General features: G+C 48.8%; 1 long non-coding RNA gene and 1 pseudogene across 1 annotated transcript; both read right to left on the bottom strand.

Moving 5' to 3' along the window:
- Window positions 1-27,155, bottom strand: part of LOC126523490 (uncharacterized) — a 230,211-nt pseudogene that overhangs the window by 85,766 nt on the left and 117,290 nt on the right.
- Window positions 287-3,299, bottom strand: LOC140217143 (uncharacterized). Its single transcript, XR_011893652.1, has 3 exons — window positions 1,218-3,299; window positions 921-1,080; window positions 287-724 (listed from the first exon to the last, which is right to left on the bottom strand). It is a non-coding gene; the product is annotated as an uncharacterized lncRNA (long non-coding RNA).

The following is a 27,155-nucleotide window of genomic DNA, read 5'->3' as shown; positions in this document are numbered from 1 at the left end:
ACGGTGTCACGACGATGTTTAAAAAAGCGTATGTAGGCATAATATGCGACTTGTACGCTGAACACGTAACATATATATACTTTGAGCGTTGCTCCACGCAATCCGACGATCACGTCGAATTGCGCGTTTCTGTCGGCAACGCCCGCGCTTCAGCTTGTGATATGCATTTACAAACTGTGCGGTTTTACAGCCGCGGATGTGTGTTTGTTTGATACATGTGAGGAAACAGTGAGGAAGCATTACATAAGCGGTACATATGTTTTTGCGCAATGCATCTATTGATACATTTCTTCCAGTCTCAACAAACACTCCTCCAATACTGCAGTGCGAAAAATAGCTGGAAGGAACTTTGCATACCTGCTTACTGGTGCATACGAGATGTCAGGGAAACAACTTGTAACCAAAATAACACCAAGTAGTACTGCATGGCGGTTATGCAGTTCATTTAAAGCTTCGAAGAAAGACAAGCATGACAAGAAGAAAATGGAATCAAAATATTTCTGAAAATTAGACTTTGCTGAACTGCCACTATGCGAGATGGTATGATTGAATGTGTGTACCTGTAGTTTGCGTCGCTCACAGCGAGCAGTGATTTGCTGAACGTATTTTTGTAATTTCGGTCTCGGCTTCCTGAGTTTGCCGGGCACTCAACATTCACGTGCTTGCCATCTATTGCACCAAGGCAATCTGGCATGTCCCACTTTTCCTCGAACTCTCTCGCAACCTGCGGTCAGTGACACAAAATGCAATAAATTCAGACAAAGCAACATCTGTGGACGTGCGGTGCAGAAATAAGTTTCTTTTACAAACAAATTTCCTATGTATCCTGTTAATAAGACATTGCAACAATTACTTGTGCAATGTAGTAAGCGTACTGCTTACAGACATTAACCATGCATAGATCACAATGAACTGGTTACCTTTAGCCATTCAGCTGGAGTTGACGGCCGTGATACGTAAACCGGCCCAAGCACTTCCCAAATCGCCTGGCACACTTCGGGGACAATCATGCAAGCTGTGGAGCGACCAGAAAGAAAACTGAAAGATGAGGAGCGGAGTGTTTCCCCCGAAGCCAAGAACCTGCGCCAAAAGACACGTCGAAAAAAGAAAATATGAAATAGTGTTCGCATGGTGCCATTCAGTTGCCGTATATTGAGACATTTGCTAAGAAAACAGAAGTAACAAAAAGCCCTAAATTATTACCGCTGCAGCCTTACCTCACAGCCAGCGCTAGCCGATGCTCTGGCGGAATCGCCTTTCGGTAGTTCGTGTCACTTTTCTGAATCCTTGGCTTGAGGAGTTCTAATAAAGTGTCGAAACACCGTGGAGGCATCCTCAAATAGCTGCAGAAGAAAGAACATGTGTTGCATAACGTATATTTCACTCCCAAAGCCCGTGCCAGAAACATAACGGATACTCACTCTCTGTAGTACTCCAAGTCGCGCGAACGAAGGTGGGGCAGTAACACATTGGCATGGCCCATTCTATCTCGCTCTTGCAAGGCTGGCCGAACCCACCAGCGACGTTGGCGGGCTTTCTTTCTCCGAGCTTTTCGCTTCTGTTCTTGAAAAGCGACTAGACAAGTGGCGAGTAAAATGCCAGCGATCTCTTCGTCTGAGCTCATCATTTTGCAGAAGAAGATAATGGACGGGAGCGCGCCAACCCACGACGAAAAAAATATCGAAAGCGCGCGTACAAACCCAAACTGCCGCGAGATGGCGGCACGTCCGTGAAATTGACAATCTAAATACCTTGGTATATGGATAAACGAAGGCAACGGATATATGGAAACACAGAAAAAACCATAACAGTCAGGGGGAAGAGAAATGCAGCCATAATGAAGCACAGAGCGCTATGGGGATACAATAGGTATGAGGTCCTCCGAGGTATGTGGAAAGGGGTAATGGTTCCAGGACTTACTTTTGGAAATGCGGTTGTTTGCTTTAAATCAGGGGTACAATCAGTACTCGACGGGAACCAAAGGTCAGTGGGTCGCCTCGCATTGGGCGCGCACGGGAAGACTACAAATGAAGCTGTGCAAGGGGATATGGGCTGGACTAGTTTTGAAGTGAGGGAAGCTTGCAGTAAAATTGCGTATGAAGAACGGCTGAGGAATATGGAGGAAAGTGAATGGGCTGGGAGAGTGTTCAGGTATCTGTACAGGCAAAACATTGATTCACAGTGGAGGAAAAGAACTAGGAAGCTTACCAGCAAGTATGTGGCCTGTGGGGTGGGCAACACAGCAACAAAGGTCAAGCGGAAAGTCAGAGAGGCTGAATTAATCTCATGGGTGGCGGCAATGGAAAAGAAACCTGCCATGAGTAACTACTTAAGGGGAAAAAACGAAATTAGGAAAGAAACCATTTATGATAACTCAAAGGGAAGCTCATTACTTTTCGAAGCGAGATCGGGATGCCTTAGAACACGCACCTATAAAGCGAGATATAAGAAGGAAGAAGAAGCATGTGCTTGCTGCGGTAAAGCGAGGGAAACGACGGAGCATATTTTATTAGAATGTGAAGACGTCTATCCAGCGGTCGATTTAGGCACTGGCCTCCTTGAAGCCCTTGGGTTCAGCGGGAGCAGTGGTAAAGCAAACAGGTCCGCAATAGACATCAGTAAGAGGCGATTGGAGGATTGGTGGAAGAAAAGTAGGGAAACGACAAAAGACGGAGACGTACAAAAGCACAGTTCGCAATAGGGTATCAGAAAATTTGGACGTGGTAGTTCATAGTGGTTTCTTTTTGTTTTTTTCATTGGTTAACCTAGGTAGGATATTAAGCAGCATAGTAGCAAGAGCTTGGTGGCGCAAGCCACCGCCCCGTTCCAAAGGGGACGCTCATAACATCCATCCATCCATCCATCCATGCTAAAGAAATTTCGAGATGCCCCGCCTTCCCGGCTGCGCGGCCAGCCAGGCAACGCGGCCGGTCTGAACAGACGCGGGCGCTCGCCGCCTCGCCGCTTTGAAAATCCGCTTGTCCGCTTAGACGCTCCGCTTTCGGTGTGAATGTGCCTTGTGTCCGACTTTCTCGAACGCGCGCGTGGCCCTCGCAAACGTCTACCATACACACAAACATCCCTGTGCAACGGTGGACAATCTGCTGCACCCCTCGTGCTGCATCTCGAGCCAGAAGCGCCTCTTCCGAGCGATTATGGTGTTCGCCGAGGACATCGCCCTAGATGATCGCCTCTAAGCCCCCTCCCCACGCTCACGGCGTTTCGACCGCTGCTGCTCCTTCCCTCTTTCTTTCACCACTCTTTCTATCCCTTCCCCCCTGTGCAGCGCGGTTGAGGTGTCCTCATCTGAGAGAAGGTTACTGCGCTGCACTTTACCCAATGTTCCTCCTTCCCAAACAAGAATCTCTCTCTCGTACATCGCCGAGACGTTTGCAGACACTCGTAGCGAGCGGTCGCATTGCCCCTAGCTCCGACGACTACGGCACGCCCGCTACTTCTCGCGCGTGCACGCTTTTCGCCCACGACCGCGCTCATGAGCGCAGCCCTTTTCAGGGCTCGCACGGCAGCTGGCAGCTTTTGCTGAGCCGCGCTACCTCACGGATCTCTCATGGATGACCCTCCGGAAAAGCAGCAGAGGAAGAGGCCGAAGGAAAAGCCAATTCCCGGATCCACCTCCGACTCAGAGTCCAGGCACCCCCGCGTCGACCTGATCCCCAAGGAAACCAGACGAGCCATGCATCCCCACCCACGTGGACTGCAACCTCGCATCTGCAAATCGCCTCCTGCCTTGCGGTGGATGTGCGTTTTGCAAGCACGTTTCCAACGTGCTCTGTCGGCTGACTCGACGCGCTCCGCACCGTCATGCCCGCCTACGCAAGTGAATGCGACGCCATCCGTGCACACCCAACTGTCCTGGAGACTCCCCTCCGCGTTTTCTGTTTCGATGCGCCGAATACGACAGACAGCGGCCACCTCGCCGCATCGTCCATTTCAGCGGACACCACCGAGGAGGCCCCCACTTCGGCTGCCTCCACCGACGACTGTGCCAGCTCCCCGTCGACCGCTGACACCACCGAGAGTGCCGGCACTTTCTTCCTGCCCACCGCCAGTATGATTGATGCCGACACCTCGCTCTCCCGCGTAGACGGGACCAACTCGCCCGCGACAAGTTCTGTCCGGCCGGATTACCCATCGCTTTCGTAGCCGGCGGCCTGCTCGTCGCCCCCGCTCAACAACACCGAGCCCACCGCACCTATGGCGGAGGAGGGCTCGCGCTCGGCGGCGGTGGCTGCTCCCGTCGATGACGAAGATCCCTACGACGGCCCCTCATCCAACGACAACCGGCCTTGTACGCCCACCCCTGCCCCCAGTTCCTGAGGGCACAGGGGAGCACATCCTGAGCAACTCTCCGCTGCCGCTCGCGGCCACCGAGGACGCCCAAGCCAGCCAGCCCGCAGTGGTACAGCTCAAGAACGCCGCAAGCAGAAGGAGACGCCGTTTTCGACGGTTAGTTGACTTCGAGCCGCAAACCCCATCCGTTGACGGCGGTGTCGCTCATGATCCCACCGTCACGGTTTTATACCGGCCCATGGGGCGCAAAGCCACTTTCCTGGCCCTCTCGCGGGACACTATCGCCGCCCAGCTATCTTCTATACCAGGCGTGAGACGCGTTCGTGTCAATTTCCGTCGGAATGTGGTTGTTGCAGATGTGACGCGCGGTGCCGACTTGACGCCTCTCCTCGATGTGTGCGGCATCGGCGACGTGGTGTTGCGCTCGAAGGCGCTACACAGCAACTCTTATGTGGGCATCATCCATGGGGTCGACCCTTCCTTCGATGCCCACACAGTCAGAGAAAACCTTGAAGCCCCCGTCGCGGTGCTTTCATGCTCACGAAGTGGCGCAAACGTCACTGTCACCTTCGTCGGGAGCGTCGTGCCTACCAACGTGCGGCTCTTCAAGCAACTGCGCGCTGTTCGTGCTCGACTGCCCCGGCAAGGCCGCTTGGGGGCGTACGCGCTCCGCATCGGCTCCGCACACAGACCTGTTCAGCGGCCAGCGAACCCGCCGTGGAATCAACGCAGCAAGGTGAGAGCTTCCCGAGGACCCCACATTTTTGGAGATACGACGCTCTCCGGCTGAGCCGTCAGCCTTCCTTTCTGGCAGCGGCGCAGCCGCCGCACTAGGCCTCGCGCGGCCACTTCCCAGACTCCAGCGTGCAGACCACAGTGTCCGCAGAGGACTTGAACCCGTCCGAATACAACCCCCGGGGCTGGAAGCATGTCCTGTCCATGCACGCGTCCCGTCGGAACACGACCGGAGCCTCCAAATCGTCTCCCGCATGCCCAGGATCCAGCATGGGGACGCCACAGAACGCAAACGCCACGACGCTATCGCCGCCCGCGTTCCAGCCTCGCCAAGAACTGCTGCGCGCTGCGAGAGCAGCAGCGTTCAAAGGTCGCCAACTCGCGTCGTTGCCTGCCGACGCTTACAAGATTGTCTACAGATCGCAGGGAGGGCTCGCGCTTCTCGACATTCCACCGCGCTCGCTAATCGCCACAATCATGCAAGCAGCGCAGCTACAAGGCCAACAAGACATCCAGATCCGAGTACATCCCACAAACAACACGTGCATCATCGCCACCACGTGCCAAGAGACCGCCCTCAAACTCGTCAATCTCAAGGAAATTACACTTCGCGACCGAAAATATGCTATCACAGCCTACATCGCCCCACCAGCCGGGGCGGTGCGCGGAGTGATCACGAACGCATTTTGGGATGAAACCCCCAGCGAGGTCATCGCAGACCTTCAGGCCCGAAATTCCGAAGTCCCCATCATTGATGCCCGACGTATGGGGAAAACACGCTCAATCCTTGTCACCTTCGCCTACGGACCAGTTCCGAGGAAAATCATCTACCGCGGCGGTGTCCACCTATGCACGGTCTACCGGGGACACATCGAAGCCTGTGCGAACTGCTGAAAACCAGGACATCGAGCAGATTTATGTACCCTGCCCCGCTCCCACCGATGCCCAAGATGTGGCGAAACTCATGAAAGAGTGGACCCCCCAACCTACGCTCCACAATGCATTCTCTGCGGTGGAGGACACCTGACCGGAACAAGTGGATGCAAAGCAAATCGAAGAAGTCCTACTACACGCCAGCCGCGGTCCACTCAAAAGAAGACAGAACATCGTCAACACCATCGATCCAGTCCCAGCCCGCGTCGACGCTCCGGCAGCGCAGCTTCTCGCCTTTCGGACGCTCGACATCTCACATGGGCCGACCTGGCCGCCGGAAGACATATCCCCCCGCTCAACCAGCCTCCCGAATCGCTACAAGAACGGGAGTGCCGCCCAGTGCCGGAGGTTGAAACCCTCCGCATACTGGGACTCTATATCCAGAGTGATGGTAAAAACACCACCACCCTGAAGAAACTCAAGCAGACTGCAGGTGCGATTTCACACCTCATTCGCCGGGTTTCAGCCCACCACAGAGGCATGAAGGAGCGCGACCTATGTCGCCTCATCCATGCCTTCGTCCTCAGCCGTGTGCTTTACACAACCCCATATTTACACTTATCCCGACACGATACTAATGCCCTAGATGCTTTAATACGCAAGGCGTACAAAGTAGCACTAAAACTACCCATTAACACACCCACAGACCGACTACTCGGCTTGGGCCTCCACAACACTATCGGGGAACTTGTAGAAGCCCACCGACAGGCGCAATACATTCGCCTGGCACAGACATCCACTGGGCGGCACATCCTGGACTCCCTCGGGATCCGGATACCGGCCAGCGACCCTACACTACTCGCCACCCCATGCCAAATCCACCGGGAGCCGCTTATTAAGCCGCTCCCGAGGAACATGCACCCACAACACCACGAGGAGCGCCGCCGAGCTCGAGCTAAGGCGCTCCATCGCTGTTACGGCCCCGAACCGGACGCCGTATGGGTGGACGCCGCATGCATGGGAGAGCAAGCGGTTGGCGCATGGTGGACTCCTCCCTCTCCCCTCTCATCACACTACCCCTCCCCCCACACACTTCCTCAGAAGCTGCAGAGGAAGCTGCGATTGCCATCACCCATACGGAAGCCCGGTAAATAACAGATTAAAAAAAAAGGTATACTAAATTTTGCACGAGGCCGAGTCCATGTTCCTGCTTTTTGCATACTGGACTCGCCCGTTGCACCTCCACCCCGCCATGTGGAGCTGATATGGGTGCCTGCGCACTCCGGCAATCCCGGAAACGAGGCTGCCAACCTTTTAGCCCGAGGTTCTATTAACCGGGCTCAGGTGGCCTCCGATCTGGGATTCACGAAGGAGCGCATGCACTCTTCCAGCGATCTGACGCAGGTTTATAGAGCCCAAATCTACCCCCCACCTCACCCATCCCTAGACAACAGACATGCCACACTTTGGAGGCGACTCCAGACCCACACTCCCCTTCCCCTGTCACCCTATCCCATTACCATCCCTCTTTCCCCACCCCCGCCTGCGCCCTCAGTCCCGAACCGTTCGCATCCGCCATCCACATCCTCTCGCTCAGCCGTCACTCTACGACTGAGCCGAGCTGTCCTGAGTGGCAGCGCGAGAGAAAAGCAGCCGTGTTGTCGTCGTCCGAGCGGCCCCTCTCACGCAAAAAAGCGATAGAGCTGGCCGGCGCCGCATTGACCGAGACGCATACAGCCGCTCCGTCTACGTCTGCTCACACCCTGCAAGGCCGATCTTACAGTGACACCCTGCGTGGCCGCAGCACCCAGACAGCCGCAGCTGAGCCGTCACTCGGCCCTTCAACCGCTCCGAGCAGCGAACCAAAAAACGCGGTCATAGCCGCGTTCACTGCTGCACTCCGTGCCCTGCTGGACAACTGCCCAAATATCGACGGCAATGTACGCCAGATGTTTGACGCGGCTCTCGCCGCGCAGGAAGCACTGCTCCACCACGACTAGGCGCAACATAGCGCCACATACGCCGAGGCCCCGCACGCCCCTTCCGCTCCGGCCGCCGAAGCGCAAGAACCTGGACTTTGCGACAAAGCTGAAAGCCATTCAGCGTGTTGAGGCAGGCGAGAAAAGTGAAACGGTGGCAGACGCCTTCGGGATTCCTCGGAGCACTCTAAGCACCTTGTTAAAAAACCAGGAAATATCCGGGACGCATTTATACATAAACAGTTCTTATCGATATTTCTCGATATGGAAAAGGCGTATGACACAACATGGCGTTACGGAATCTTAAGGGACTTGTTAGAAATGGGCACCCATGGTAATATGCTTAACCTAATAGAAAGCTATCTGTCCAATCGTACCTTCCGGGTAAAAGTCGGCAATGTACTTTCACGTCCTTTTATGCAAGAAACGGGTGTACCCCAAGGAGGCGTGCTCAGCTGCACGCTCTTTATCGTGAAGATGATTACGCTTCGTGCTTCATTACCACCGGCCATCTTTTACTCTGTCTACGTGGACGACATTCAAATAGCTTTCAAATCTAGTAACCTCGCAGTGTGCGAGAGACAGGTACAGCATGGCCTGAACAAAGTGTCAATGTGGGCCGACAAAAATGGATTTAAGATCAATCCTAACAAAAGTTCTTGTGTTCTTTTTACAAGAAAGAGGCCTGATCCCAGATCCTTGCTTAGAACTGTGTGGACAACAGATACCTGTAAACAAAGAACACACATTTCTAGGTGTTATACTTGACTATAGACTCACTTTCGTCCCCCACATTAAACATCTTAAAGAAAAATGTCTGAAAACAATGAACCTAATCAAACTTCTATCCAAGACTACGTGGGGTAGTGACAAGAAGTGCTTAATGAATCTCTATAAGAGCCTGATTCGTTGACGATTAGATTATGGTGCCGTGATATATCATTCTGCCGCCCCAAGCGCGCTAAAGATGCTAGACCCTGTTCACCATCTAGGTATCCGCTTAGCCACGGGCGCTTTCAGGACAAGTCCCGTTGAAAGTTTATATGCAGAATCGAATGAGCGGTCACTTCATCTGCAGAGAACATACATCAGCCAAACATATTTTCTGAAAATCCACTCTAATCCTCAACATCCGTGTTTTAATACCGTTAACGACATGACATGCTACACTCTTTCGCAATCGTCCCTCCGTAAGACAGCCTTTCTTGCTGCGTGTGAGGGAGCTTAGTGAAGAAATGCATGTTCCACTCCTCGAGCTTCACCTAATGCATCCAGCCAAGCTGCTACCTCCTTGGGAGTGGCAGTTGACACATTGCGATACATCTTTCACTCAAGTTACAAAGCACGCTCCAGAGATTGAAATCCAAATGCATTTACGGGAACTCCAGTACAAACACTCCTGCACGGAGTTCTACACAGACGCATCGACGTCACACGACGGGGTGTCCTATGCAGCCGTCGGTCCATCCTTCTCGGACGCCGATGTACTGTATCCGGAAACTAGTATCTTTACGGCTGAAGCCTATGCACTGTTGTCGGCTGTAAAGCATATAAAGAAATCAAAACTCCAGAAATCAGTTATTTATACGGACTCCCTTAGTGTTGTGAAGGCCTTGATGTCTTTCGTAAACCACAAAAATCATCAGCCAGGATATCCAGCAGTGAATTTCGAAGGAATGGCCAGAAATTTGCGCGAAGTTTTCTCCCGCGGAAATCTTCAACGCCGACGAGACTGGGTTGTTTTCGCAGATGCTGCCCAGCAAGACGCTCGACGTCCGGGGCAGCACGTGTCACGGGGTCAAGATGAGCAAAGTCCGCGCGAGCGTTCTACTCGCAGCTAACATGGATGGCTCTCGAAATCTCCAGCCCTTTGTGATCGGCAAAGCAACGGCACCACGCTGCTTCAAAAACTAAGCAGCTCCCCGTCCGCTACACCTTCAATAAGAAGGCGTGGATGACGCGCCAGCTGTTTACAGAATGGCTGCAAGCATGGGACGCCGAACTGGGCAAGTCGGGGCGTCACGCTTGCCTTCTCGTCGATAACTGCTCGGCCCATCACTCCACCTGCGAGATCGAAAACATTGAGCTCAAGTTTCTGCTTGCTAACACGACAGCGAAGTTGCAGCCGCTCGACCAGGGCATCATTGTCGGTCAAGGTCGGTTACAGGAGGCAACTCATTGATAAAGTTTTCGCGAACCTCCGCATGGGCACCGAGCTTAAGGATGACCTGCTGGGGGCCATTCAAATGATGACGGGCGCCTGGAGAGACGTGAAGCCAGATACCGAGGCCAACTGCTTCCGGAAGGCAGGCCTCGTGACGGCCAAACTTCCCAAAACCTGCGAAGACGGCGACAACGAGTGTATGGACGACGCGTTTCGCGAGTTGTCCCTTTTCCCGGCCACCTTTCCAGCCGAAGTGTCTGCTGACGATTTTGTGAACATTGATAGCAATGTTCAGGCTGTTGCGAGCCTCGCTGACGAGGGCATTGTAGCTGCAGTTGCAGGGATCCAGGCTGACAGCTCGAGCGGCGACGAAGATCGTCCGGACGAGGGGGCGGCTACACGCTCGTACTCCGCCGCTGAAGTGGCGGCAGCGTTCAGCTTGATTCGCCGTTGTTGCGGTGACATGGAAGGAACCGAGCTTTCGCACCTGAACAGCCTCGATAAGATCGAGGTCGGCGTCTTTAATTTCATTTCCAAGGCGAAGAAGCAGACCAACATAAGCGATTTTTTTTCACGTAAATAAAGCATTACGTTGCCATGTGTGCGCGGAAATAGTTGTCATTCTTGAATGCACCGATCGGTAGGTCATCGTCCGCCACAGTTAAAGTCTCAGGGCCTGTTTTTTTTATGTCCAAGTTTTAATATATCGAATTAATTCGCGATCCCCTTCGAGTTCGATATATCCGTGTTCGACTGTAGTATATTTCCGTTAAGTAGTTCGGTTAATTCGATCTTGTTCTGAAAGCTCCAGCTGGAGCTCATACAATTCCAGTGGTTCAAATGCATTATTTCTATCTAAAGTTGGCGTTTGCAAGATAATGCGAACTTAGGTAACCATAATCAGCATGCATGCATGTGACCCCCCAGAGAGGTGTTCAATAGCTGCTGCATTTGTCTTGGTGTTAGTTAAGGCACAGTGAATGCGTTGAGGATACCTTCCTTCAAATACCGTATTTTCCGGTGTATAAGAGGCGGTTTTTTTCCAAAAATCTTGCTGGTGCGTCCTATACAAGGGTGCGTCTTATATGCGAATTTTTCGTTTTTATTTTTGCGGGTTCAGAAATTACTCAGGTTCATGCTCAAGCTTTTTTCACCGAAAAAATATCACTACCAATGATGCGGTAGTAGCACGGTTAATACTTCAATACGGGGACCGCCGTGCGCAACTTTTTTTAGGTGAACTTTATCATGAAACGGCGGGGATGACGACTTCCAGAATCGCAAACACGCGGTCGTTTCGGAGGCGCAAGCAAAAGTAATGTGAAATTCCCAAAGATGGCGACAGTCGCGCTTCTCGACATTGTCAAGACAAGCCAAGCCGGCGTTCTTTTTTAGTCATTCTTTGCAACTTCGCAACCGTGTACGTATTACGTCTGTGTTGGTGACTTCGGCGTGTGTTTTCCACTACCTACACCTGTCGTGCTCGGTCTTACTACAGTATGCCACCGAAGTTGCGCAAGAGCTACACCGCAAAGTTCAAATTATCTGCGGTCGAGTATGCTACCGAAAACGGAAATCGGGCTGCGGGCCGCCATTTCGACGTCACCGAGAAGATGATTCGCACGTGGCGACAGTCGTCCGCCAAACTGCAGGCGATGAAGAGCGGAAAGAAGGCTGACCGCGGGAAGAAGGCGCGGTGGCCTGAACTTGAAGACCGGCTCCTCAAGTGGGCTCTTGAACAACGGGCTCAAGGTAGGGCTCTGTCAACCGTGCAGTTGCGCTTGAAAGCACGCACTTTGGCGAGTGAAATCGGTGCCGCTGATTTTGTTGGTGGGCCGTCATGGTGCTATAGATTTATGCAGCGCAAAGCCTTGTCAATAAGAGCGCGAACGACAATGTCTCAACAACTACCAGACGATTTCGGAGAGAAAGTGGAGAAGTTCCATGAATTTGTGAAGAAGGAAGTCGAAAAGAATAACATCATCGACAGCCACATCGTAAACATGGACGAAATGCCTCTAACATTTGACATCCCTATGTCAAAAAGTGTCGCTCAGAAAGGTGATAAGACTGTCACAGTACGAACAACTGGGCATGAAAAGTCTCACTTCACTGTCGTACTTGCGTGCTGTGCTGACGGAACAAAGCTGCCGCCGGTGATAATTTTTAAAAGGAAAACGATGCCAAAAGAAAGCTTTCCGCCTGGTGTTATTGTCACAACTAACCAGAAGGGCTGGATGGATGAGCAAATGATGGGAGTTTTGGCTCGAAAAGTGCTTTTCGAAGCGCCCGGATGGATTTTTTCACTCCCGGAAAGGCCTTCTGGTTATGGATAGCATGCGGGCGCACATTACTGACTTGACACTGAGGCAAATCAAGGCGAAGAACTGTACCCCTACAATAATACCCGGTGGTTTGACGAAGGTTCTACAGCCTTTGGATATTTCCGTCAACCGCAGCTTTAAAGCTATTTTGCGACGTATTTGGGAGGCGTGGATGACGGAAGGCGAGCACAGCTACACCGCAACTGGACGCATGAGGCGCGCTTCTTACAGCGAAGTTGCGAAGTGGGTCCATGAGGCCTGGAGTGCTGTTAGAGTGGCAACCATAACTGCAGGGTTCCGGAAGGCTGGCCTGCTAGCTTCATCGCCAACCGAGCACGACGACAATCAGACCAGCGGTTCTGAGTATGAAGAGAATGCTTCAGCCGCGTTGCCTCCAGAAATGGGCGAGCTTTTTGAGAGCGCATCCGAAGATGAAGACTTCGATGGTTTTAAGTAAAAATAAAATGTTGTTATGGACATATGGGAGAGTTCTTTCGTCGTATTTTTCTTTCTTTTTTGCTAAAACGTGGGCGGGTATGGCGTGAGTGTTGCCTTTTGCGATCACTTAGCGTTGCTTAAGAACTTCTCACAGGCCGCCGCGGTGGCTCAGTGGTTGAGTGGTGATGGTCGATCAAGCGTGTTTAATTAACCCTGACTAGCCTAAGTGGGTAAATTGGGGTGCGTCTTATACACGGGTGCGTCTTATATACCAACTTTTTCAATGAGAGCCTTCATATATGGCGAGTGCGTCTTATACAAGGGTGCGTCTTATACACCGGAAAATACGGTACCCCACTTATGGCCTTCATGTGGACATTTTATGAAGTGAAAACAGTTTACAATGAATTATACAGTATTTGTCTCAATTTAAGGTGCACCTTTTTTTTCAATAACATTACTCCAAAAATTTCCTCCGCAGTACAATCTAATGGAATAGACGAGAAAACAGTGCCGCGTATGCCTAGTAAAGCTATGTGGGCTGGATGCAGTGCGTGGCCAGAGATGAATTGGAGACTAGTGGTATAGACTATCAAAGCAAGTTACTAGATTAAATTACCTAGCATTAAACAGAATATGATAGCTGCACTATTCTTCGGCAACCTTTTGTGCACAGGTAGACATATTGTGCAAATGAAGCAGCATACAGTGTAGCACAGTTCTTCACTTAAATATCCTCAATCCACGTCCTTCACTTAAATGAAACTTCACTGAACCCTACACTTTTTCTTTCCTCTCATGTTGTTTGAGTGCATTCCACAGAGAATCACTTCTGCAATATTTTTCAGACTGCCTGGCAAAGTACATTGAGTTGCATCCTGCACCATAGCCATTTAAGGATCATCGAATCAACGCAGTGAGAAAGTACCTGCGCACTTTTTTTACTGAAGCTGCACGGCAAGGCAAGAGGGTGCGCAATTAAAGCACCATAACATGCGGAAGTTCAATAAATGGGTTCACTAAGCAAGAGTGTTCCACTACTTATTGCAATCATGGTGTTATAGTGCCCGTTAGGCCTAATACACATATCTGACCTAACTTGCAAGTTGTTTTTCTCCATGGGCAAGCTGCCTCTCACGGTTCTTGGCTCCGAAATTATACATGGTAAACAACAATATTATAGGTCCGTTCGATTCACGTGCCCAACTGCAAACCAATCGGCCTTTTTCACTAGGGTGTCTCGATGCGCGCGCCCCCCTCCGCCGCTCCGTGGAGGTTGGGGACATCCTTTGAAAGGGCCAGTGCCGCCTGTCCCGCCTGCGTCAGTTGCATGTGCGGCGGCCTGTTTCACGTCAGTTGCAATTTTTATTGGACGCAAGACGGGGAAGACATGTAGGGGTGTTGCGTGCCTGCGTGCACAAGTCACTCCCGAAATGGCTGGAGAATGTTTTCATTTCTGAGAGATCCGAAAAGAAGGCTCCTGTGGACTGTAAAAGTGAAACGTGACAAGTGGCAGCCGGCCAACACTTCACGCCTATGCAGTGTAAGTACTATATTCCTTGTTTCGTTTCCGTGCTGCTTGCCCTATAGATAAGTGTACTGCTTTAAAATAATACCCAACATGCGTGCTAAAAACGGTGTTAGAGTTTTTGTAGGCATTCATTTTTATTTCGCGCATGATACTGAGTACGATCGTTTATGCCAGCATAAACCGCGGCACCATGCATTGTGTTTAAAATGCTTAGCCAACGTACACTTCAGGACGCACAGTTGTGGTCATGAATCGCATATTTAATGTAAAGAGACTAAGTTGCAAGGAATAGGGGATCTTGATCTGAACAGAACACAATACATGCATGTGTTGCAGTGGTGCCCGGACCTTTATGCTCTAGCCCTCTGCCGCTCGTAATCTGTTTGCCTAACACTGCAAATGTCTATGTTACTGATTACTGATGAAAGCGAACGCGTCAGAGATCGTTACACCGTAGCTTTTATCTGAGGTTTTGAAGAAAATAAGTGAAGGCGCGAAGGCTGCACGACAAATTATGGAAGTTTAAGATTTCATTTGTTGAGTACCAATATAATGACATCGAAATGCTTCGAGCTGTTGATTTTTACTTCCTTTGCGGTGATTAGTAGTTCTAATACTAGACCAGTGATTGTTTCGTACACCATTTGCAAAATTCTGAAAACCAACTTTACTGCACAGCAAATGCCCCTTCACCATGACGGGCCGGCCTAGAAGTTGGGTGCAGCTCTACATTCTAATATTTTACGCCTCATACCACTTTGCTCGCACTTAGCGAACAATTTGACAGGGCTCATTTCACCCTTCTCCAACAAAAGCAGTCACTTGGCAGAACTGCGCCTGATTCCTTTATCGCGGCAGCGTGAAGGCAGGGAACCTGACACTGCTCAGGGCATATGTGTCTCCTTTGCTGCACCCTATTTCTGACCCCAAAACCAGTTTGGTGGCCGTGATGAAGGGTTTTTTCAAAGGGTCATATTAGAAGTGCCTTGTCGTCAAAGATCGACCTTCGTCGTCTGTCTGCGGTCTCAGCGCAGAAGTCTATGCGTGATTACTTCATCATATGTGATAGAATTATAATAAATACATTATTAGTGTCACTGACTTGAGTGTATTATGATGTCATTGACTAATTAACCTAACGATTGTGCGTAATTACTGTGTAGCTAGTGGTACAATGAGTAGAGATTACTATAATTAAAAGTAAGAAGGCATAAGATTGGGATTAATGACTATGACAATTACTATTGCTTAAGAATTACTCAATACAAATTACTATAGCTTAAAATTATTGAACAAAATAAATATTGACTTAGAATGACGCAGAAAAATTAGACTGGCTTAAGATAATGCAGCGACATTAACGACCACCAAAAATAAGTGATCAAGATACATATGACTTCCAGCTATTCAGCATCTAAGTGTTGCTTAAAAGGACTGAGCAGAACAAACGATCAATCGAATGAGACAGAAAAATTGCAGCTGTAAAGGACTTTAATGTGGTAATCGTTGATTCTTAAAAAGCGAGAGGCGTATGCTTTCGCACTTACTTCGAATCAATCGTCCTTAAGGACTTGTTTTGCTCTTACTGTGTTTTTTTTTTTTTCGACATGCCGTCCGCCTACTGTGTTCGTTTGTCTTAGTGACTTACTTTCCTATACTAATTTCCTAAAATTTTTGCCACTAAAAGCCGACAAAATGGAACAACAGAAAAGTGAAACGCTTAACAACCCCTCAAGTATCACATGACCTTGTGTATAATAAATGTAATGTCAGGGGGGCGGATTTCGTTCCTTGTGCAGTGATTACTCGACTGTTAATATTACTATTTATTTGGTGCGCAGGCCCATTTTGTGGACAGCTGCTTCGAAAACAACCGCGCGGACGGACGAAAGCTGCTGAAAGGAAACGCTGTGCCAACCATATTTTCGTTCCGACGTAAGTTGTACGTAATTTTTCAGTAGTGATTACTTTTGCAATGCATATCACTATTGCTGATCTGTTAGTATACTGGCGCAATTGCGAACTGTAAGCGCGCATACTTCTCAACCTTACATTTCTTTACTTGAAACTGCCTTGCCGTACACGCAACTGGGAAATTATAGTGTCATCTTTCGATGCTTTTGACAGAGTCCATTGAGCTCTAAATATTAATTTCCTGTTTATTGAGCAGATTTGGTTCACCACTGAAAGGAGCCAAAGGAAAGAAGCACACCTGTTCTAGCATCTGCACCCATCACAGTGGTGCCACAAGGAGAACCGGAAGTTTCTGCAGCTTTCGAGATGTCTTCAGCATCTCATCTAGATTATTTGCCAGTACACTCTGGCAGTGCACAAGACAGCACGAACTGCAATCAGGAGGCAGTCTGCAATGAGTCGCAAACACAACAAGAGCAAGTATGCAATCTACATTCTTCCTCCAGCTCTGGTGCCGAGCTAAAAAAACAACTAGACGATGCAAGACAAAGCTGCATGCAGCTTCAAGATGTTCACAAGAAGGCTAACGTGACTATTCAGTCCCTAAAAAAGAAGGTGCAAAAACTAGAAAGTAAAATAGAAACCTTCGAAAAGCGAATAAAATTTCTTAATGAAGACCAAGTGCAGGCACTTTCGAGAAGCAGCAATCAATGTTCTACATGGTCGCTGCGGACAATTAAACAAGGGCTGCAACTGTAGTTTGCTTGCGGAAAGTCTGGCTACAGAGCTCTGATACAGCTTGGGTATCCACTGCCGACAAATAGAACATTGAATCGTCGCCTTCAGGGGTTGAAATTCTCGCCGGGAATTTTGAATGATGTTGAACTCCTCAGGATCAAAGCGGAAGACATGGAAGACATCGAAAGAGACTGTGTTTTGTTATTTGACGAAATGGAGATAGCGCAAGGGTTTCAGCTTGACCGTGCTGAAGACACTTTGTTCGGAGGTGTGATGCTTCCACCTAAGCCAGATAATCCCGCTGGTCATGCACTGGTGTTCATGGTAGGAGGCCTCAACAGCCGATGGAAACAGGTGATCGCATACCATTTTACTGGGAGCCACGTCGACGGCGATACTCTCAAGGACTGCGTTCTCGAAATTGTCCGCCTGTGTGCAGATATTCCGCTCAGAGTCAAACTAATAACGTCGGATATGGGCGCATCAAACCGAGCGATGTGGCGCGACCCCGGGTTTTCCAGCCATCGAACTCCAAGACTACGTGCTCTATAACATATCCGTCATTCAGTGAAATGGAGTTAGTTTTCAATGCAGACGCTGCCCATGTGGTCAAGAATATAAAAGGTCAGCTTCTAAACTCTATCGTGTTCACATTAAGTGATGCAACCGTGAGCGAGCACAACCTGTCTTCACAGAATGTGAAACTAGGGCACGTACGTGTTGTCCTAGAGTTCGACAAAGAAAGGGAGCTGAAGCACATGTTTCCTCAGGACATTTCACAAAGATGAAAGTGGGACTTGCAGTGCAATTTCTCAGAGAGACCCCCGCTGCAATCCGGTACTTCGTGAAAAAAAAAATACTGGAGCAAGAAGCCGAAACCACAGCATGGCTCTTAGGACTTGTACCAAAGTGGTATACTCTGATGTCATCGCGTCACCCCTCGGTTTCTCTTAGTCTTCAAGACATGGAGAAGCATTATGAAGCTGTCTGTACTATCAAGCTGGGCAGCACCTCACAGTGGAAGCCATCACAAGCAGGCCTTCTAATCACCACTCCTGCTGTACTGCAACTCCACAACATTCATTTGAGCTCGAAATTACTTTTTTTTTAGCTCGAGTTACACTTTCTCACTCGCAAAATACTACAAGATTGACTGGAAAACATTTTCTCTGTTGTTCGCTCGAAGAAGCCGGTTCCAGATTCTTTGGACAAGAAATATGCTCTCAAACTTGTGTCCCTTAGCCAATTTTTGCACATGCCGAAGACAACCAGCTATGCTGCCGATGATTCGGAGTATCTGTTTGATCTACTGACACATGGCAAGCGTGAGCTAGCTGAACCAGACCCATCTAAAATGGATGACTCTGAGATACTCTTCATTGAAGAGCTGACATCTACAGAATGTAGCACCCTCTTTCATATTACCGCATTCCTCGTGAAAGGCATTATCAAAAAGATAAGCAGTTGCGAGCAGTGCAAAACTGCTCTGCTAGGTTCGACAGACAGTCAGCATTCTTACCTGACAAGGTTAAATAATACATCTGAAAAGGCGACAACCTGCATTACGCCAGTGCTCAAGTAATGAATATTCTAAACTCGTGCGAGGAACTACTCAAGGAGATGACGAAATAAACCGAAAGCCTTCTTACTGTACAATCTCCTTTACAGGCTATTGTGACGTACTTGAGCAAAATGGTTAAGCCCAACGTGAATGCTTGCCAAGTACACAATGCAACTGTTCCGAAGGTTCTCATCTCCACCTATGCCCGAATGAGGTTATGCATTCACCTGCGTAAGCTTGGAAAAAAAAAATCAACGGCCGCGGAAGCAAAACGCGTGCTGGAGTCAACTTACAGTGAAACTATAATTTGGATAGTGTGCATAGAGCTGGTGTATACTTATAATTTTTTCTATGGCAAATTCATATTTTTTCGCACATTGTTGTAATAAATTGATGGAGTGGGGTCGCAAAGCTTTTTATCACTACACCATATTTTTTGTGGATTATTTCAGTGATTTCTTCACAAGTGGTTTGCTGTAATGAAAAATAAATATTCAGTTAACGCGACGCGAACTTTTCGCCAAAGTAAGCTTAATAGGCTGAATTGTTCGTCAGATCGGCAGTTCCTAACAGCTGCGCTTCTAGCAAACTTTTTTTTGGCAGGTTAAGAAAATTCTGTTCAATGCCGTCCCGCTGCAGTGGCTCAGTGGTCAAGGTGCTCGAGTACAAAACCGGAGTACCCGGGTTCGAGCCCGACTGCGGCGGCAACGTTTCGATGGAGGCGAAACGCAAAATGCAGCTGTGCGTAGTGCGTTGTCAACGAACCTGAAATATCCCCACGTGGTCGAAATTATTCTGAAGCCCTTCACTACGGCACTTCTCTCTTTCCCTACTCTACTGCTTCGCCCGCGGCGCGGTTGAGGTGTACTCCTAAAAGAGAGCGACAGTAACCGAGCCGTACGTTTCCTATAACCACAATTGTTATGCTTAAGGCCAGAGAAAATAACAGGTATCGTAAAATATTGGATGTCGCTAACACATTCTAAATGCTGAACTTTAGCATCGTTTGTGTGTATGCTTCTGAAGAATGACTACCTTCTAATAGGCAGCCACTGAGGTTCTTGACTTCGCCAAAACTATGACATTTTATCATTTGAGTCTCAATCTGCCTTCTATTCATAACGACACGTGTCGCACCCTGAGCGAACCAGCTTACTTTCAAGGAAGCGCGTTCGGCCCCAGTGCGAGCTCGATCGCCGTGCGCGGGGGAGTCGTGCTGCGGCAGGGACGAGCGCCGGTCACGAGAGGCAAGCTGCAAGTTACGTGAGCGACCAGCTATTTGTGTCCCCAACGCCCCGGCCTGGGGACGTTCACGTGCTTTGTCAGCTTGCGTAAGTGTGGCTTGCTGAGTGGCTCTGCGTTCCGCCCTTGCGGTAGTCGCAGGTGCTCAGTACGTCACATTTTGCGTGTCCGAACCGTCGCAGACCATTGTCGGTGACGGGAAGCGCTAGGTAGCGTGTGCGAACGCATTTTGGCCCGCGTGCGCAAACCGTTGTTCAACGCAGCGTGTAACCCGCCTTCCACGCCATCGGGTACCGCGGGCGCCGAGTGTACTCCGTGTGTTTGGGTGCAGTCTGGTACGTGTTGGCCATTTGTGATCAATAAACGCCTTAACTGTCCTGGACGCCTTGTGTTCCTGGGAGAGCGCCCATGCGTACGGCCAGAGCCGGCCAGGCCTTTCGGCTCGGTGCTCGAACCTACGGTGGGTCTATCGCCGTGCGCCGTCGTGCTGCGTCGTGAGGCCCCACTTCTCGGGGGCCACTTGGCGACGCCGTGCGCGGAAACGTACAGAGGAACCCATAACGTCGACTGGGCAGTGTGCGAGCTGCATTTTGAGTCGCGTTGCATAATAAGAGACTAAGTGCACATTGTGAATGGTGCTGAAGTGCGAATTCCAAGAGGATCACCACCTCTTTCCCCCGATGCGGTGCTGACAATCTTGCCGAACTTGCACAACTACCTGAGCGTGAAAACCCCGGCACCGAGGCCAGAGAGGAAACGATGACAAATAGTGACTCCTGAAAAGAAGATAAAGCGTCGTCGCACGGATGCTTTATCTCCTACTCGATCAGACTACGTTGATCGTGGTGCAGTGGGACACGAAGGAAACGATGCTAATGCTGACTGCGTTGGTCTAGCTGATCTTCGCAACCTCGCGCTTCCTTCAAAGTCATGGGCACCGCATGAATTTCCAAACTTTCCTGGAGTGTCACGCGTGGCCTGCACACTGGACTCCCGCTCAAACGAGTTCGCAATTGACAGAGCCGTGTTCTTTTATTGCTCAAGCCAGGACAGCGTCGAGTGTAAAGTGTTTGTGTCAGAAAAGCTGGTAAATAAGTGACGTTTGATGACCGTACAAGAAGCAACAGAGCTCCTGCCAAGAGCTGCAAACATTCCTGTGTGCTGTGAAGCGGCGGAAGCGTCGTTTGTGGCTTCGTGTGAGCTCACAAAAGCTCTTCATGCACAAATACAGTTAAGAAGAGGAGCCCTCTTCAGTGTGAACTGCTCAGGGAGATCACCAGATGCTGGTAAGATTGAAATGTTCATTATTTCACGAAATGTAGAGCACTCCATGGAGATACATTTAAGTAAAACTACCTACTCCAAATAAGTTCTTTATATGATCATACCTGCTTCAGTAAGTTTTATCATGTGACAAGAAATATTAAAGAGTACTGTAACACATTTTGTAAGGCATTTGGAGGATCCAATTCCTTTTCTATTTTTTTTTACAGTGTTGCTTTCCATACACTGCAAGTACCTCCGCAAGACCCTGAAGACGAGAAAGTCACGCCTGAACTGCCGAGTGACGGAAACTACCTGCAGCAATTTGTGCAAACTGCGAGCTTCAAACAAAAAAGCTAATAGACTTGCATCAAAGTTAAAACACTAAGTTGTGTTATTGCCAGCATGAAGAAAGCTGCTGCAGCCACCGCCGAGAGCATTCTGCAGGACAAAATTCAATCTGACCCCTAAGCAACAGCTAGCTGTAAAGCAGTGCTTTCAAGCTGCAAAAAGAAAACGCACTCGAGGCATGTCATAGGATGCTTGAGTGCATCCTCCTGAAGATGCGAAGCCCTAGGCTTTATGAATACATCCGCAGGCAAAACATCCTAGTGCTTCCAAACAGATGTACCATCAGAAAGTATTTGCCAAATTACATGGGCAGTTCTGGGTTCAATCGGAACATGCTGGAAGCACTGAAGAAAACCTCTGTAATTGACCCTTTCAGGTGTAACGGCGGGCTGATTGCAGACGAAATGTCTCTATGCGAGCATGTATTCTTTCTTTAAGCGGGGAGGGGGGGGGGGGGGGGGGGGCTACTGCTGCCTTAAGACTGGATTGCCGTGCACAAAGTTTGCCTGACCTATTATTGGCGCTTCTGTCAAGTTCGCGGAAAGTTGGTATTAGATAAATGAACTGGAACTGCACTTTTACTTGGTCAGCCTTTGTCAAGATCTCGGAGCTCTCGGGGTTTGCTTCTAGGCCGTGTAGTGGGGTGCCTGTAGAAATTTTGGGCGTTCAGCCCATTGGAGGTAAGGGGACTAAAAATCTTACCTTCAGGAGATATGGAACGCTTGAAATGCATTACGAGCTACGCGGTGTGGCTTAGAAGCGAACCCCGTCGGCTCTAAATTTTTTACAAAGGCTCTACTTGCACTGATGCTGCAAGTAAGTCCATAGCTCGCCCTTCTAAAGAACTGCGTGCGCTAAAGGACGACAATGAAAGCGATCCATGCGACCGCGGCACGCTCCTCGCCGAACCCTGGCCTATTCCCCATCGTGGGTGTGTGCCATGGCATTAGAGAGGTTTAGCTTGTCCGGAAAGCCGCCCCATTAGCGTTGGGGCGTTTTACCGGGTGCGAACTGCGCATGCGCATGACTTTACCGGATACCGTATTGCGTTACCGGATTGCCGGATCCCGGTACCGTCCGCTCCGACCCAGGTGGCCAGATTACCGCGTCTACACCGATGACCAAATAAGCCGAGTCAAGACAAGCCAAAAAAAACAAAACAAAGAACTACAAAATGACTGTCCCTCCTGTCGTTCGTTCGCGCAGGCGATTCATGCCGAGCGACGATATTATTATATTACAAGAAGAGCTAACACATAACCCGTTCGACGATCCCACGATGTGGGTTAAGATCACCGAGAAACTTTGCGAACTCACGCAAGTGGTTCGCAATCTCCGCAGCGTGAGAGAACGGCTGGACCTCCTCCTGGCGCAGTTCTTGCGGGACGACATAAAAAACAGGAAAAAGTAAGTGTTCCAGACGTTTATTACTCGTCGATATACTAAGCTAACATGTTTCGGCCAAATTTTCTAAATGCGCCTGTTTGCTTTTCTAGATCAGGGACGGAGGAAGATTACGAGGTGGTGCACAGGCTGCTACAGCAGATAGCAGACCTGGCACGTGAGTGCAGCTACCGACCACCAAGATCAGCGGTGCGGAGCCACCGCGGCACTAATAAGGGTAGGCCTGTCTGCGCTGCTGCGAGCGCCGCAGGGGCAAAGCAGCGCCAGCCCAGCATCCGCAAGACAGCTGCCATGGAGTGCTTCGCTGCCTCTTCTACTGATTGTGGTAGGAGACTTAATACTTCACTTTTTCTTTTATTCTTCTTTGGGGGGAGGGGGGGGGGGTGACGTGCATGAGTTGAGATGTTAGCACTCAACTCGATTGCTAAATACAATGCTACATGCCCTTGTGCCATACCATATGCATTGCTATCATTATTCATTTCACACCTAAGATTGGTCGCTATGTGGCTTCCTGAAAGCTTGCATTCAAGTATGCATACCATGTTCATTTTATTTAGCCGTGTAGCTGCAGTTTTGAATCATGAGAGCCAAGTAATTACTGTAATTACCATAATCTAAATGCCTCAAGCCTGCGATTTTTATGGGACCGCGTTTTAAAATGTGTAAATTATGTAGAACTGTGCTGCTGCTTCCTCTTGAAAGTGCAGTTTTCTCCCACAAATTCTTTAGGCAAACATTTCACCACGCGCGCCTCCCTATGATTGAACTGTTGGGAACCAGTACAAGGAACCTGCCCTAAGTGTTGGCAAAGCTACTGGTTTTGTTTTAGATTTCATGAAATTTTATGCTCTTTTCTATCTGTAGGGGAGAACAGCGACGTGCACGTATTCGTACCGGAGCCAGAAGAGGAGCCTGACGACCCAGGCAGGTGGGCCTCAAGCGGATGGCCTGCATCGCCTGAGCCATGTTGTCGTATGTAAAAGTACCTTATTCTCAGTGCATATGATGAAAGCTCAGTAAAATAGTGCCGCTTGTACTCGATTCTTCAAGTAATCTGTTACCTGTTGTCTTGAGGAAGACATTGTTAATGTGCTCATATAATAGGCGCCACTTCGTGGGTTTCCGCAGAACTCGTTTACTCTATCAGTATCCTGGTGCTTTGAATTGTCAATTAATTCTTCCTCATCTTGTCTTCTGGTTAGCTCAGTCGGTGGAGGAACTCTCCTGGAAAGGCATTAGTCCAAGATCGAATCCCAAGGCCAGGATGAATTTTCTTGGAACTGTGCAGCTTTCTTTAAAGAAAGAAAAGGAGGGGGGGGGGGGTTTCCTAGTCGCTGTAGGCTACTTTCAGATGAATAACACAATTCTTTCCTTTCATGAAACTTCCCCCACATTGCTGATTTCCACAGAACAGTGCATTTGCTCATACTGTGTTCCGAGTTCGTTGGATAGCAGCATTTCTTGAAGCTAGTCTGGATAATCTCCAGACTGACTTTATGGCCTGCGCGTCGAAGGAACTCCATTAGCTCATAAATATTGTTAGCTTTTTCACGAATGTAGATCAAAATTTTTTGCAATGAGTATGAGGCAATAGGTCATTTTGCATACCATTCCAGAAAATAAAGGGTGACCTATATTGAAATAAATACGGTAGTCCTGCATAAATGAGAAAATATTGCCAGACACTGCAATTATTAGCTGTCAGTCAGTAACATAAAACTGCTGTGAGTGGCAGATTTAGGACTTCTGAAATATCGGGGAACAATTTTTTTTAGACCCTTAAACATGCAGATAACATTAAAATGTTAAAACACTAAACAATAGAAACAAATAACATCGATTATATTCCTGAATCTATGGAAGCAACATAGAGAGTTTGATTGTACTCTGCAGATTTGTCAATGACCTGATTCATGTGCAAATTTTATACTCCATTTTTTTACACCTCAAGGGCAGCCGGCAAGTCCCAGTGACTTCACACGCGAAAACCCCACACAGAGGTCACCAGTGGGCACAGGTGGTAATGACGCCCATTTGCCATTGCAAGGTAACTATCTTATTCGTTTCACTCCCTCTTGCACCATAAATAAGGTATATACAGTATATATATACTGTATATACAACTGCTTGTATGTATATACAAGCAGTTGTGTATACAGACTCCCTAAGTGTCATGAAAGCCTTGTTGTCAATCTGTAAGCATAAAAATTGCATACTTATTTAGCTCTATTCCGAGCTGTGTAAAGCTTATCTTGCTAACCATCATATCATTATATGCTGTGTACCCAGCCATAGGGGAATCAAGGGTAACATTCTGGCGGACCAGATGGCCACATCAATTGCATCACATGCTGTTAATCCTACCGCTGCTGTCCCTGTCACAGATCCGAAGCCTTTCTTACGAAGGAAACTGCGAAACCACTGGCAATGCATGTGGAACATAGAAACAAATAATAAACTGCAGGTGATAAAGCCACAATTAGGTTCTTGGCCCTCTGCAACAAAAACAGATTTCCTATTCGAACAGATTTCCTATTCTGTCATCTCAGAATAGGACCCACATTTGGGACCCATAATTTTATACTTTCTAGAAATGAACCTTCAACCTGTTGTAGATGCTGGGAGAGGGTGACCGTCCTCCACATCTTACTTGAGTGTCGGGAAGCCGAAGCTGAGAGAAAGAAACATTTTCCTCTGGCATAGCGCTATTGTATCCCGCTTCACCCGGCTACGTTTCTTGGCAAAGAACCGCATTTTAACGCCAAAGCAGTCCTCAGTTTCTTCAATGATGTTCTCCTACATGTTATTAGTCCCATACATTCGTAGCGCTCCCTCTCTTCAGAGAATGCCGCTGTGATAGCAGCATTGCCTAACACATGCCTCCAGGACCTTGTGTCTCAAGGGCTCTGGTGAGGCCATAGTGCTGTGGCCAGTCTTTGATTCTGACATGCTTTGTATATCATCACTTTCGTAATGTACTTTAAGGCTGATAGTACAAGTCGTTAGCCATCGCCATAACCTTACTACATGTAGATTTTACAGCCTTTAGAGCGACTATTTTTTAGGCCCCTTTACAGCCACGTCACATCAACTTAATAGAATGTATCACTCCACTGCGAAATCACTAACACTGGCATGGCACTCTTTGGCCATACCTGGCCGTTGCGCCAATAAAAACCACACATTCATTCATTCATTTCCCTCTGGCACCACAGACACGCTGTATACATTGTGGTACTAGTAGTGCAGCCAGTAATAGTAAGGCCAGTATTTTATGCTTCAATAATATAACTGATTGGATGCTGCCAACTGCCTACTTAACACACTCCGAATGCTTTCTGTCAGCACTTGCATAAATAATAATCATCAAGTGAGGCCACACTGGTAATGATGGTAGTTTTTAAACACACTATTTTATTGGTGTATGTCATATAACTGTCCTCTTGCCTATAAAAGTATTGTCACACCTACATGGTCATACTGTTTGTAGTATGTACAATTCAGCAAAGCTGCATTAGTCCAGTGAATACTGCATGTCTGAAATTCAAGTGAAAAGCCAATTTTCAGCACTGCTTTACTGCAGTTAGTGCCAGTACTGCCTGCTGTTACAGAATTCCTAAATGCACACTCAGGCAATATTAAATTTTGCATTTTAAGAGCTTCCTGCAAATGCAACGGGCACCTGCCATGGGACCGTGCATGGCAACAGCAGCAGCAGCAACAGACCATTGCCACCTGCTGCCCCTATACAAGCGACCCCTCGTGTACGAAGGACACCACTGAGAGGTAATTAACTTTCTTCACAAAGAACCTGGTGTCACAAGCGCTTGTCTGCCTTACTGACCAAGTCTGGCAGTAGGGTGCAGTGGAATGCAGTGGAGTGCTTCGTGTTACGCTCATGTATGTTTTGCGCACTGTTGTTACCACAGTCTTCGGTTTCGGTGGCCACTGCAAACTCGTCAGTTGGATTGGAGCATAGCATAGGCTCGTGAATTGCGCAGTTCGGCACTTGTTTGCAGATAGTTGCATATTCCGACCATGGTCGAGCTTGTGGTTCTGCAGTGTTACACCGGGTGCGAACTGCGTGGTGCTTTCTTTTGCTTTCATTGTAGCAAGTGTGAAGTGTTATTCATGTATGAGTGGACAATTCTGAAAATTAGTGTGAATGGATTGAGGATTGGGCCAGTTCCATGACATGACTGTTTGGTTTTCTGCATGCTGTGCAAGGAGCTGTCACTAAAAAAATTGGGAAGGAGAGCAGGACCGAGCCATGCAGCAAGCAAGGAACATAGAATCATCACGTAGTTAACTTTTGCAACCTTAA

The sequence above is a fragment of the Dermacentor andersoni genome, chromosome 4 (assembly GCF_023375885.2).
Source record: "Dermacentor andersoni chromosome 4, qqDerAnde1_hic_scaffold, whole genome shotgun sequence".
Taxonomy (NCBI): Eukaryota; Metazoa; Arthropoda; class Arachnida; order Ixodida; family Ixodidae; genus Dermacentor; species Dermacentor andersoni.
This window is presented reverse-complemented; position numbering and strand designations above follow the sequence as displayed.